Source organism: Acinonyx jubatus, chromosome E2 (genome assembly GCF_027475565.1).
Source record: "Acinonyx jubatus isolate Ajub_Pintada_27869175 chromosome E2, VMU_Ajub_asm_v1.0, whole genome shotgun sequence".
Taxonomy (NCBI): domain Eukaryota; kingdom Metazoa; phylum Chordata; class Mammalia; order Carnivora; family Felidae; genus Acinonyx; species Acinonyx jubatus.
Window position 1 is genome coordinate 55179471 of NC_069396.1, and position 13279 is coordinate 55192749.

The 13279-nt window shown below is 38.6% G+C and overlaps 1 protein-coding gene and 1 pseudogene across 1 annotated transcript in view; both read right to left on the bottom strand.

Moving 5' to 3' along the window:
* LOC106972991 (zinc finger protein 677-like) overlaps positions 1-13279 on the bottom strand; it is a 433591-nt gene that overhangs the window by 244443 nt on the left and 175869 nt on the right. The window lies entirely within an intron of this gene.
* Positions 6444-11944, bottom strand: LOC113593296 (vomeronasal type-1 receptor 2-like; annotated as a pseudogene).

Below are 13279 nucleotides of genomic sequence, written 5' to 3' on the forward strand. Positions count from 1 at the left end.
GCTCAGGTCTTGGTCTCACAGTTCAAGGGATCATGCCCTGTGTTGGGCTCCACACTGAGTGTGGAAAAATAACTGAACTTTAAAAAACTTTTTAAAAAGGTTCAAGAATCAGAATATCTGTATTGAAACTTTGCAAATTAGTGTTATATTCAGGTAAGTTAAATTAATAAATTTCAAAGGAAAGACATCTGTAACTCAGAAAACACTAAGGACTAATAAATTTTGACTGATTTGGAACACCTATGACACTGGTGATGGGTTGTGTGCAATATTATACATACAGGATAAAGAAAAAGTCTAGTGATTAAATCTGTCATCCTGTTATCCTTGACTACTTTTTCATTTAATACTATTGTGGAGTATATTTAAGTTTGGTCTCCAAATGTTTTCTTTACCATCTTTTTCTTTTACCTTCTGTTGTTTAGGTGTGAATATGAAATTTGAAAATTCCCCAATATCCTGATTTTAATTTATTAAATTTATTTTAGGAAGAGAGTGCACACAAGTGGGGGACAGGGGCAGAGGGAAAGGGAGAGAATCTTAAGCAGGCTACACGCTTGGTGCAGAGTGTACACAGATCTCGATCCCACAACTCTGGGATGTTGGCCAAAGCCACCTGACTGAGCCACCCAACTGCCCCCCCAATACCCTTTTAAAATTGTGCTATTATTTTTTTATGTTTTTATTTATTTTTGAGAGACATATTGCGAGCAGGGGAAGGACAGAGAACGAGACACAGAATCCAAAGCAGGCTCCGGCCTCTGAGCTGTCAGCACAGAACCCGATGTTGGACTAGAAGTTTTGACCAACTAGATCATGACTTGAGCCAATGTCAGAGGCTTAAGTGATTCAGCCACCCAGGAACCCTTCATTCATTTTTCTTGGTCATACAGCAGCCATCCTGCTGTAAGGAGAGAGAGTGCTGAGTGCTAAAGGAGGTGGCCCATCCCAACCTGCATCTCTGGGCTTCCTGTTATGTGAAAATGATAAACCACCTTGTTTCAGCCACTGATTCCAGGAGGTCTGTCACTCACAAATAAGAACTGTCTTATGTGACCCATAAGATTAATATTTGTATTGAGAGTAGAATGGAGCATTTGAGAGAATCCTGAATTTGACATTTTGTAGTGTAGAAGAGCTACAAGAGGCATCCTCATTCCCGGATGGGTTATAGCTGTTTGGCACGTGCTGTCTAAAACTCAAAATGTTAACCAAACAAAATACAGGTTCAGAATTTATGACGGATGTTCAGAATGCTAGGGTAGAAAGTTGAGCATGTGAACTTAGTCTCTGACCTTATGCACTATAGTAACTTTTTACTTTCCACAGATAAAATGCATTTGCTCATTCTACCAGTCAGGAACTATTCTAATCACTGATATTAGCAGGAAACAAAACTCCCTGTCTTCAAGTAACTTATATTCTATAAAGTTGAGTCTATAAGGATAAAATATGATAGTGGTAAGTACCATAAACATGTGCATGTACAATGATAGATCACAGGGTTTCCTAATTTAAACAATGTTTTCAGGCAATGCCCACATGATGAGGTCATCTTTGAGCAGAACCACTGAAAGTGTATCCTGCAAATACCAATGAGGAAGGGCAAGGGGGTGGAGGAAAGAGGCAGAAAATTGCCCAAATGGGAACATGTTTATAGTGGATTGGGAAAATCTACAATTGGCGTGTGGCTTGGTGAAATGTGAGGCTAAGTTTCTACTTGAGATATTTAAAATTATGGACTCCTTGTAGTTAGAATTTTAAAAATTTTAATAACAAAACTCCCCAGAAGGCTAAAGAGTATATGTGATAGATCCAAACCATGACCTGTTTGGAACATACACAGACCTATTTCTTTATGGCAGCCTTACCCCTACCAAGAGAACACAGCCATGGGGTGGAGTAATGAATTAATGGAAAGTTGCTAAATACCGTTTGTGAAAACTGTATAGGGAATTGATCCCAGGAGTTGTTAAGATACATACTTCTCCTGTTGTCTACGCTTATACCCAGACAAGGGTATATTGCTTCTTCCACTTACGAATGTGTACCAAGTAATACTAGTTGGGTCTTTTATGCCCCAGTTATATCTTCAGTGTCAATATCATCAAAAAATTTTTTTTACATATAATAAATACTGTACTTACAAATTGAATAGTAACAATATCGCATAAAACATATTCATGTTTTCCTCACTAATTCAAGACCTAGTAACTCCCAGTTATTCCTAGCTTTGTTCTTCCAGTTGAGACCAATCTTGTCAGCGTTGCCTAATATTTTGGCTATAAAATTGACTTTTCAGTATGTTTCATATTCCAATTTTATACTAAATCAGATGTGATGAGAATGGGACTATGTGCGAGGTCGGCAAATATTTATGTAAGGAATATATAGTAAATATTTTATTCTTTGCAGGGCACACTGTTTCTGTTACCACTCTTCCAGTATGTCCTTATTGAGTCAAAAACACCTAAATATGAGTGTGGCTGCATTCCAGTTACACTTCACTTAAAAACAGACAGTAGGTTGCATTTGGCTCATGTTCTGTAGGTGGCAGACTCCTGATCTACCCAAAGGAATTAAGAGCACTATATAGTAATAGTAACTATATGGTAAATAAAAACCGTCTTCCCTATTTTTAAGCCTCGTTAAATAAACTATCAGTGTAGTGTATATGTGTATAGCATATGTAAAAGAAACCTATACTAATGGTAGCACAGGGCAGGAGTGGAGAAATGGAAGTCTTTGTGGAAAGGAAAGGTCGGATGCTCTGTATGAAGAAGTATAAACGCACGTGAAGGTATACTGTGGTCATCTGTGTAGGATAACCCCTAAAGCAAACAAAAGCAATACTTAGAGCTAACAACAGTGAACCACAGTAAAGGATTTAAAACCATCTGTAAAAATCAGTTATTTCAAAGAAGACAGGGAATAGAGGAAAGGAGACTTTATAAAAGCAGGAGCAAAACAATTTATCTGTATTTATCTGTAAAAGGGAATCGTCTAAAGGCCCTATTGAAAAGCAAAAATTGTCACTGGATTTTTTTTTCAGTTTTATTTATTTTGAGAGAGAAGGAGAGAGACACTCAAGGAGGCTCTGTGATGATGAGATTATGACTTGAAAGAAATGCAGAGTCTTATACCAATAACCATGTGTGTCAACCAGCCATCCCTGACCATTGGATTTTTTAAAGACAGGCAACACAATATATCCTATGAGAAATTCACTTCACAAATTAAGAACACAAAATAAAATCCTGTACAAAAGATAAACGCTATAAAAAATAGAATGGCTATATTAAGATCAAAGTAATTTCAAGAGCAAGTAATATGATGGGATAATGAAATCTATTTCCTAATCATAAAGAGTTACATTCACCAGAATGACATGAGAATCCTAATTAATCCCTTTGGTTTTCACTACACACAAATACATAATCAAATACTCCCCATATCCAAGTCACAGACGAGGACCATGATGTGTGCACAAACACACTCATACATAAATATTACATATAGATGCAAACACACATGCATGTGAGCAACATAACACTCAAATGCACAGCTATATGCCCTCACACTCACATACACTCCATAGCAAACGCACACTCATGCACTCACTCATGAAATACAAGCACACACGTTTACACACACTTGCCCATACTCCCACATTCCTAGTCCTGTGTATGTAATTACATTCAAACAGTCTGCATGCACGTGTGTGTCTTGACAATATTCTCACATGATGGAAGAATTCAGGAATCTTCTGACCTTGGATGCCTAAAAATGGGGAGCACTTTCCATGTTTTTTACTTCTTCCATCCCTGCAACAACCCCTAACGATATTTGTCACATGCAGTATCTTAAACTACTGTGAGCATTGCCACTGCAAGTCCAGGCGAACGGGGCAGAGTTGATAGGTTTCAGGGTAACCTATCAGAGTGATAGAGCAGGGTCCAAATGAGGCCAGAGGGAGAGGATTATAGTTCGTGTGCAGAGAGCATGGGAGCGTGGAGGAATAGACACAAAACTCTTCAAAGGCATATGTTGCCATAGTGCTTGGTAAATACAGACAGGTACAGAAAAGCAAGGGGAGAAGGCTAAAATGAACTCTGAAGTACAGGATCCGAGTCGGGGGCATCACTATGAGCACAGAAGTAGCTGTAGATAAGTAAATAAAATGGCAAAGAGAAAACTACAGATCTGTGTGAGGACAGGTAATTCCCAGGGCGGTCTACTCAGAGAGTCTAAGAGCAATGACATCCCAGTAGCAAGGAGAACACTCAGCACCCACATCTTGGTCTCTAACAATTCTCTAAGAAAAAGACTCCTTGGAGTTATGGCTGATTCTATGGCAGGAGCAGGGAAAATACAAGAGGAGCCTAGAGGATCTTGAAGTGACAGAATGTTAAGAGTAAGGAAGTAATAAAAAAAAAAAATGTACATATCAAAGGGACATAATAGCCAAACCTGAAAGAGCTCCTGCAGCCTGTCACCAAATCTCCGGTACCAACTGGGTGTCATGCAATTCAATATAATTCTGACTTTATCTGGTGTTAGTAGAGACCCCAGAAGTTAAGATCAAGGTCCTTCCTGGCACTGCCCCCACTTCAGACACCAGTTACAAGTCAGGCATTCCCATACCTGTGCATCTCCAGCCAACTACAAATTTAAGGCTTCCTCCAAGCCTCTCTGCTTCAATATTTGCTGGGAAGACTCACAGAACTTGGAAAGTGCTATCTGTATGGTAATCCTTGATAAAGTTAACTCGTATTTTGGGACCCACAAAAATGGAGGCCATGCCAGTGGCCACCCACATCACAAATCTAAACCTAAGTCAGCCTACTCTTATGTGAAAACATCAGAAGGAAACCTAACATACACCAATCATAATCCTCCAACTCAGTTTCAGCTAGTGGACCTTACCCTGGAAAACAGCAGGTCTTGTAAGGAAATCCCCGATCTCTTGGCCAGTCATGACCTGTTTCTGTACTGCCTCTTCTAAAACTCAATCTTGCCCCAAATCCCTCAGGAAGAGCACTCCATTTACTGTATGAGAGGCTCTGTCCTCCCCCAAATCAAGGGTTGTCTTCCCTGGAATAAATTACAGCAAACTTGTTACTAAATTGTTTTAGCTTTGTCATTTCACATCTTACTGTAAAGGATAGCAGTAAAGAGCCAGATGAAGGCATCCATAGAGTAAGGTTTGGGAGGAGGACTGCCCATACAGTAGCTTTTGTCCCCCACCAAGAAGCTCCCAGGAGCTTCTCCAGGGGTTTAATCAGGGCTCACTACCTAGACTTGGTTGAGTAAATCATTGGCCATATGACTGAACCCAATACCCAGCCAGACTCCTTTCTCTTCCCAGAGGTTGGGCTGCTGAGCATTTCCATCCAATCATGTACTTGGTCTTTCAGAGGTGTCCAGTACCCCATTTTGAAGTTCTGTGTTGGAACTCACGAACTGCGAGTTCATGACCTAAGCTGAAGCCAGATGCTCAATGGACTGAGCAAGTCAGGCTCCCCTAACATATTTCATTTAAGAAATGTTTATTTTTAAGTAATCTCTACACCCAATATGGGACTCAAAGTCATTATCCGGAGATTGAGACACATGCTGTACTACTGAGCCAACCAGGTCGCCCTAAAATAGTTCTATGTTTGAGTTACATCATTTTTTTTTCCCTTCAACGGTGTCTACATTGTCTTTTTGATGATTTCAAAAGTGATACTACCCCTTGTTAGACAAAATATGTTCATAGACTCCACTTGCAAATTGCTACTCGCCTCCTGCACCATGCTTGATGAAAGGGTCCTCTGTAATGTCTTGTATCCTCAAGACAGAAAAGTGGAAGACCATCTTGCAATCTCTTTCTCACCAACACACCCAACTGGTGTCAAGATTTAACACAGAACATTCTACCTTCTAAACATCTCAAAAGTACATTCAGTCTTTTTCCCACATACCCAATGTGTTTACTGGCTGCCACCCATCTGCACCCTTTGTAAAATTCACCTGACACCTATTCCTGTGTTCCTTTTTGTTCTCTGCAGTTTAGTGTTCAAATGTTGACCAGAAAATAATTAAAGCACTCATCTTGCTCCACAAACGTGATCATATTTCAAACATCCCCAATATCTCTTAGATACGAGGCATAATATTCACAACATAACCCCCAAAGCCAACAATAACTAAAACCTGTTATAGAATCTTGATTTCTCCATGGTTATCAATAAAAATAAAACTATATAAGTACACACATATTAATTCAAGAAGATTTCATGTACCATGCTCTTTAATATTAGGCTGGGTGTCATTCTGTCTCATTCAGCCATGTCTCTGCAAGAAACTACTCATAATTTTCTTAACGTTTTTTGAGATCTCAGTGCATCCATGTCTGAACACGTGAAGACAATTCATATTTCCCTGATGAGATGAGGTCATTATGTATTTCTTCCACAGCAGACACAGTACAGCCTGAATATGTTGGGGTCGTGGTGCATGAGAGAAAAAGGCCTAATAATTGGAAAACATGCAATGATTAGTACAGTGATATTCACCAGCCACCAACTAGAGTTCGAGAGCCACTTAATGATACATGATGGACAAAACGGCATAAGACAATACAAAGGTAGTCACCAAGACAAGGATGCTTTGTATGGCTCTGGTCTCATGGTCTCAAGGGAGGGTCTGGGGGAGAGATTGTTCCTATGGATGCCTTAGACCCTCTGCTTGTGACTGTGAAGGAGAAAAACCATGGAATTCCCTCACAGAACTTCAAAATGGGGGACTTGCTGGCTAAGGTCATGAGTCTCAAACACAAAAATGCCATGGAAAGATGTCATTGCTGCATATAATGAGCCTGTGATCTTGTCAGTACACTATAAATCAGAACAATATCCCAATCTACTTTTTTTTGGTAATAGTTTTGTTGTTCCATTTACCAGCCATATAAATAGGAAAAAAAACATTTATCAACATGTGGAACACCCTGCACAGGATACTGGAGGGACCAGTGTACTTTGGAGCTTTCACTTTAAGCTCTGCCCATCTGGAGTTCCCAGGGCCGATCGTGATGTCCTCGAAGACACACAAGGGGCAGGTGGAACAAATGGGGATACCTCTGAACACTTTGTGAACATATAAGAGAATGTAGCATCCATAATAATTGGTGAAATGTTTCAGCCCTAGAGGTGCTATGGTCTCTGGGATTCCTCTAGAGAGAATGTGCAAGGAGTTGGCTACGATCAGGTGCCTGAGAATGAAATTGGTGGATCTTGGCTTGCATTACCTGAAGCTAAGGGACATCTAATGATAGAAGAGTCAGAAATTGCCCAGGATTCCGATGACAATGTGGGATAGGAAGATCGCTGCTATATTCAAATCCACTGAGGCCGTTCTGTTATTGTCCAAAACTCAGTATTCAAATACACAGGCAGAAGGTTCTGCATGAAAATATGAGTTACAGGCTGCATTTTCCTGGAAAATAAAATCACTTACCTTTTCTTTCCCTTGAGAATTGACATGGAACTTCCCTAACCTTATGAGTTAGGAACTAACATTACTCTCATTCTATAGACAAGGAGAATTTAACCATGGGAAGTTAAGTGACTCATGTAACTAGCAGTAGAATCAGGATTTGAACCTTGGTAGCCTAGTTGCCATGACAAGAATGTTTCCTACTGTACTATACACCGCCAGGAACCTCATCATGGGTATACACACACACACACAGACACCTTCTCATATTTTAAATTTATTTTACTTAATTAACATGGTGTGATCATTTCCCATTTTTAAGTATTCTTTGTGAGTAATATAACTAAGGAGCAAAGATTCAAAGGTCTTAATAAATTATACATGCACTGAATAACTTTATATGAGCCAGTCTGATTTATTTAATATAGACAATGTTAGGATGACAGCAGTACTCACTTCATTTTTTTCTTGGACCAAAAGGATAATGGCATCCATAACATATTATTGTGTGGAACTGCACTGTGTGCTAACATACGGGACATGAAACATCACATAGTGATAAAACATGTTAGGGCAGAAAATGAATTAATCCTATTTAAAGATCACATAACTGTATATTTGTTATTTTAGAATAAACAAATTGAAAATTAAATTGATATTTGAGTTGGAAAAGCTATTAAAATTCTATATAAACATGCAAAATGGAATTTGAAGACTTGAAATCTTGAGCATTTAATGAATTGAAAAGCAAGAGAGGTGAGTGGTGAGCTGGGAATATTATTGAAATGATTTTCACCAGTAGAAACATAGCTTAAAATTGCTGTTTTTCTTGATGAGATTATATTTTTAAATTAATTTATTATTTTAAAATGAAATTACATTTTAAAAATATAGTCCTTAATATTTTACTCTTTAAAACCTTCTATACTGACGTTTTCATTTCTTTTTTCTTTCTTTTTTTTGACGTTAACTTTTTCTTAAAGGACCTTTCCTAATTTTTGGAAAGAAGATTGTCTCACAGATCGAGAGTCCACAGAGATTTTTCAGTAGAGACACATTTACTGTCTCCATTAAGCACATCACACTCAAATTACAGAAGAATAAATTTCAGCAATTCCTGTTAGACATGCTGTTTCTGCTGTGAATCAAGTATTTCAATTAGTTCCATCATTCTCATGATCACATGCACATGCCCTCACAGTGCTCCCAGTATTGCTCCTGAAAATGTCTCTGTGACTCTTGCTCACTGTATTGAAAAGCAGATTAAATCTGAAACTATAATCTTTATGTTTTTAAGCAGACTGTCCATGCTCAGTGTGGGGCTTGAACTCGTGACCTTGAGATCAAGACCTGAGGTGAGATCAAGAGTTGGATGCTTAAATGACTTAGCTACCCAGGTACCCCCCCTGAAATTAAAATCTTGAAGCAGCTTAAAATTCAGCCTCTGACAGCACTTGGATCAAACACAAAGCACCCCTTCAATGAGGATTTTGGTGAATTACATTAGCAGCAGTCATGCAATGATTGAGCAGTCTCTCTCAAGCTCAGCCTGTGCCGGAAGATTCTTTCCCAGACATGCTCACCTACCCAGATTCCTGCCGCATCTCCCAACCTTAGAGACTGTGCTCTCACACTAAACTAGAAGATTCTCACAGACTCCTTCCTGCTGCCAGGACTGGAAGCTGGGTGTAAAGTAGCAGGCAAAGCATGTGTGGGAGGGAGGAAGCCAAACCTTGAGATAGAGGTTAGTGATTCTGTGACTTCACCTCCCCAAAGAATTGCCGTCATTATATCAGCTGTAGTGACAATGATAGTTTAACACTTGGGGAACTGAGAATGGTTCTGAAAAACTCTAATTACCAGGATCTATTAGAAGTTTGTAGTGAGCAGGTCCAAAGGGACCGTTGGAGTGTTTGAGAGAGACTCTTCCTTTTCCATTATTTCTGGAAGCAGACAGGGTCTCACATGCAAGGAGAAAATGCTGAGGTCTGAGCCATTAAAGACCAGCCTCATTGGATTCTGTGCCTCCCTGAGAATTTTTTTTATTCCTCTCTAATTCTTTGTTAGTCTTCAGACCCAAGTACCACCACCATTTAACTTATGGGCAGAGAGAAAGAATCCTCCATATGACCCAAGAAGGATTTTCTAGTTTTAAAATTTTCAATGAAGGGAAATAAAGGACATGAGGTCAATAAGTGACATTAAAAATTGCTTGTCCCATTTCCCCCACTCAAAACAAGTTAAATAGAAAGCCTACATAAAATGGACATTTACTAGCAAAATACATTTTGCCAAAATTGACCTCAGTAAGAGGGAATCTAAACAGATCAAAATCCATAGAGAAGAGGAAGACATTTATCAGTATCCCTCATAAATAAAATGCACCTGGATCAGATTAGCAGCCAGATTCTTGCATTCTTTTCAATAGCATATAAGCTAATGCTGCCTACTCAATTCACGAGCATTAAAGAGGAAGTAAAATCTCCAAATTATCTTTATACATGACATAAAATTCTGATACTGAAACATCCTAAAGTATGTACCAGAAAGACTACCACAGAAAAATGTCACCTCTTCATACAGATGGTACCATGTAAAATAAAATAGCCAAAACTCCTGAAACTATATGAAAATATGATGAGCAAAGCAATTTGTGTCTCGAATTCAAAAATGATTCACCTTTAGGAAGTTCATTAATATACTTCATCATATTTATGAAGAGAAGTCAGGAAATCTTACTCGTAGTTACAAAAACATTATTTGGAAGAATTCATGATATAAGAATGTTAAAACACTCGATATTAGGGAATTCTTTAGGATCTTTCTCAACTTGACAAAACAAAGTCTTCATTTTGGTCATAGGGAAGCGCTAGAGATATTCCACTGAGGCCAGAAAACCCCAGTAGAAAAAGTACATGATCACCTGTTCTATTCATTTGTCATTGTGTTGTAGGTTTAGCCAGGGCCATTTAAAATGGTAGAGGAATTAGATGTAGAACTATGTTTGCAGACGATACAAGTATACCTCTGGAAACAGAAAGGACCTCATAGAAAATCCACTTTGAAAAATAATTCAGTAGGCTAATAGGTTTTGGTACTGATATACAAAACCATAGCCTTTTGTACATGGGGTATTATTTTGAAGATTTTATTTTTAAGTTGGGATGAGCACTGAGCGTTGTATGGAAACCAATTTGGCAGTAAATTATATTTAAAAACAAGATTTTATTTTTAAGTAATCTCTATACCCAAGATGGGGTTCAGGTCATGATCCTAAGGTCAAGAGTGGCAGGCTCCACCAACTGAACCACCTAGGTGCTGCTGTACATATTATTTGTTTCTACAATAGATTATGTACAACAAAGAATCATTTATGGGTTTTAGTAGGAGGGTCTGCAATTACAAAAGTATAACATAAAATAGGGACACATGGGGGGCTCAGTCGGTTACGAGTACAACTCTTGATTTCAGCTCATATTGTGATCCCAGGGTTATGGGATCAAGCCTTGTGTCTTGGTCTGTGCTGAGCATAGAAACCACTTGGGATTCATTCTCTCTCTCTCTCTCTCTCTCTCTCTCTCTCTCCCCCCCCCCCCCACCACCATCTCTATCTCTCAAATAAACAAACAAGTAAATAGCTTTAGAAAAGTAAAATGAAAGAAACTACCAGGAATGATTCTAACAAAAATGTGTAAAGCCTATATGGGGAAAAAACTAAAACATTCCTGAAATATGTGAAAGGAGAAATAAATGAATGTAAATTTACATCATGTTCTTGGGTAGAATATCTCAATTTTATAAAATCTCAATAACATAAAATCTCAATATTATAAAAGAAAATCTCAATATCAATTCTCCTTTAGCTAATTTATAAATTTAATTTGATCCTGATATAGATATGATCAGTTAGTTTTTCGAACTAATAATGTGATTGCAAAAATGTTACAGAATACTGAACAATAAGAATAGCCCAAAAAGTCTAAACAAAACAAAAAACCCAAAATGAGTATACTTATCCTTATGAGATGTTATTTATAAACAGACTATTGTATCAGTGAAGTTAAAAAGTTAAATGTATGCCAAAGTGCATAAGAAAAGTTAATAACCAGCAAAAACTAAAGTGGGAATAATATTAATGCTTGGTATGTGGGAAATGGGAATTCCTATCAAAATGACAATAAGTGTTCTTATTCTTCACATCCTAGAGCGGGATAAAGGTCAAACAAAAGAGAAGTCTATACAGTAAAAAATAATTAAAAATGATTAAATACCTTCCTAAGACCTGCTTCTCAAGCACCTGACTATAGCCAACCTCTGGCTCATCTTCATTAAAGAAGTTGCTCAGCAACACTTTTGGCTTGAAAAACATCTTTGTTGAGTTTTGATGCAACTTGTTTTGTATGTTCCGAGTGGACAGTGGTGTATCCATTGGCAGCACCTGCTTCTTGAGTGTCTTCCAGGACATCACGATTGGCCCCAGGAACTCCAAGATGATAGAACTTAAAATAGAGGCTCTGCGTGCCTCTCTAACAGTCAGCTGCCCAATCGTAACTTGGTGGTAAATACCACTTTCAATCTTCCTGTGACTGACTGAACCGTGAAAACATCACATAGAAACATGACTGGGGGTGCTGAATACCAAGATCACACAATCACCACTTTTAACCTTCCCTCCTGTCAGCCATTTGGGGTTCATGCCCTGGGGCAGTATCTCCCTAGTTTTCAAGCTTTTAAGATACAAGCAGTGGGTCCAGCACATTTACAGGAACAACATCTCCAGAATTTCCCCAGAGGTGAGGTCTTCCCAAGGCATCCTTGTCTTGGTAAGCACCTTTGTGTCTTTTTAAGCTCCCTCTTCCACCTTTTCATGTCATTTGGCTCTTTCTGAAAATCCCAGTTGGTGGGAGCTGAACCCCTGTGCTCTAATCACTCCATGTTTGTTTGTTTTTTTTGTTTTGTTTTGTTTTGTTTTTCTTAACAGTCAGCCCTTTTGTTCTCTGGAGCCCTGACCTTATTGTGTCCAGGACTGTCTCTGCACACTGCAGAAGGAATACACAACAGGAATACACAACTGTCTAAAATGACAAGATACCTATAAACTATTGTAAACTGTTAGACAACGTGTAGTTACTTTTTAATTCACTCCTTGCAGAGATTTAAGCCCTGGAAGGGGCAGTCACATAATAGGATGTGAAAAGCAAATGCAGCCAGCACCACCTTCAGAATTTCCACAGGAAACAGAAGAGGAGCTATTAACTGGCACATTTCCTATTAAAAATTATTAAGAGTGTATATGACGCTGCTGAAAACGTGAAACACTAGTGGTAGAATTTGCACCATTTACGTACAGAACAGAAATCCTTATCACATGTTTGTGGAAATACTTCAAAACCAGTATTTCATCAGTACTAGGAAAAGTTAAATCTCTCTGAAGGAGTCCACCTTTTAGAAGCTTCCTTATCTGCCCTTGACACCAAGCAATCAGAAACAGAATACAAAAGATTCGGTTAAAATATCTAGTTTTCTGGGTACCTGGGTGTCTCAGTTGGCTGAGCCAGGGACTCTTCGTTTCGGCTGAGGTCATATCTCAGGGTTTGCGATATCCAGTCCAGACATGGCGTGAGGGGCGGCGTACAGAGGGCTCTGCTCAGAGCCTGCTTTGGATTCAAGATCTAGCTCTCTGCCCCTTCCCGCTTGCATTCCCTCCCGTGCTCTCTCTCAAAATAAATAGATTTTTAAAACTCTAATTTTCAAGAAAAAAAATAGGCTTCTAAAATACCTGAGAACAAACACTTTGTTT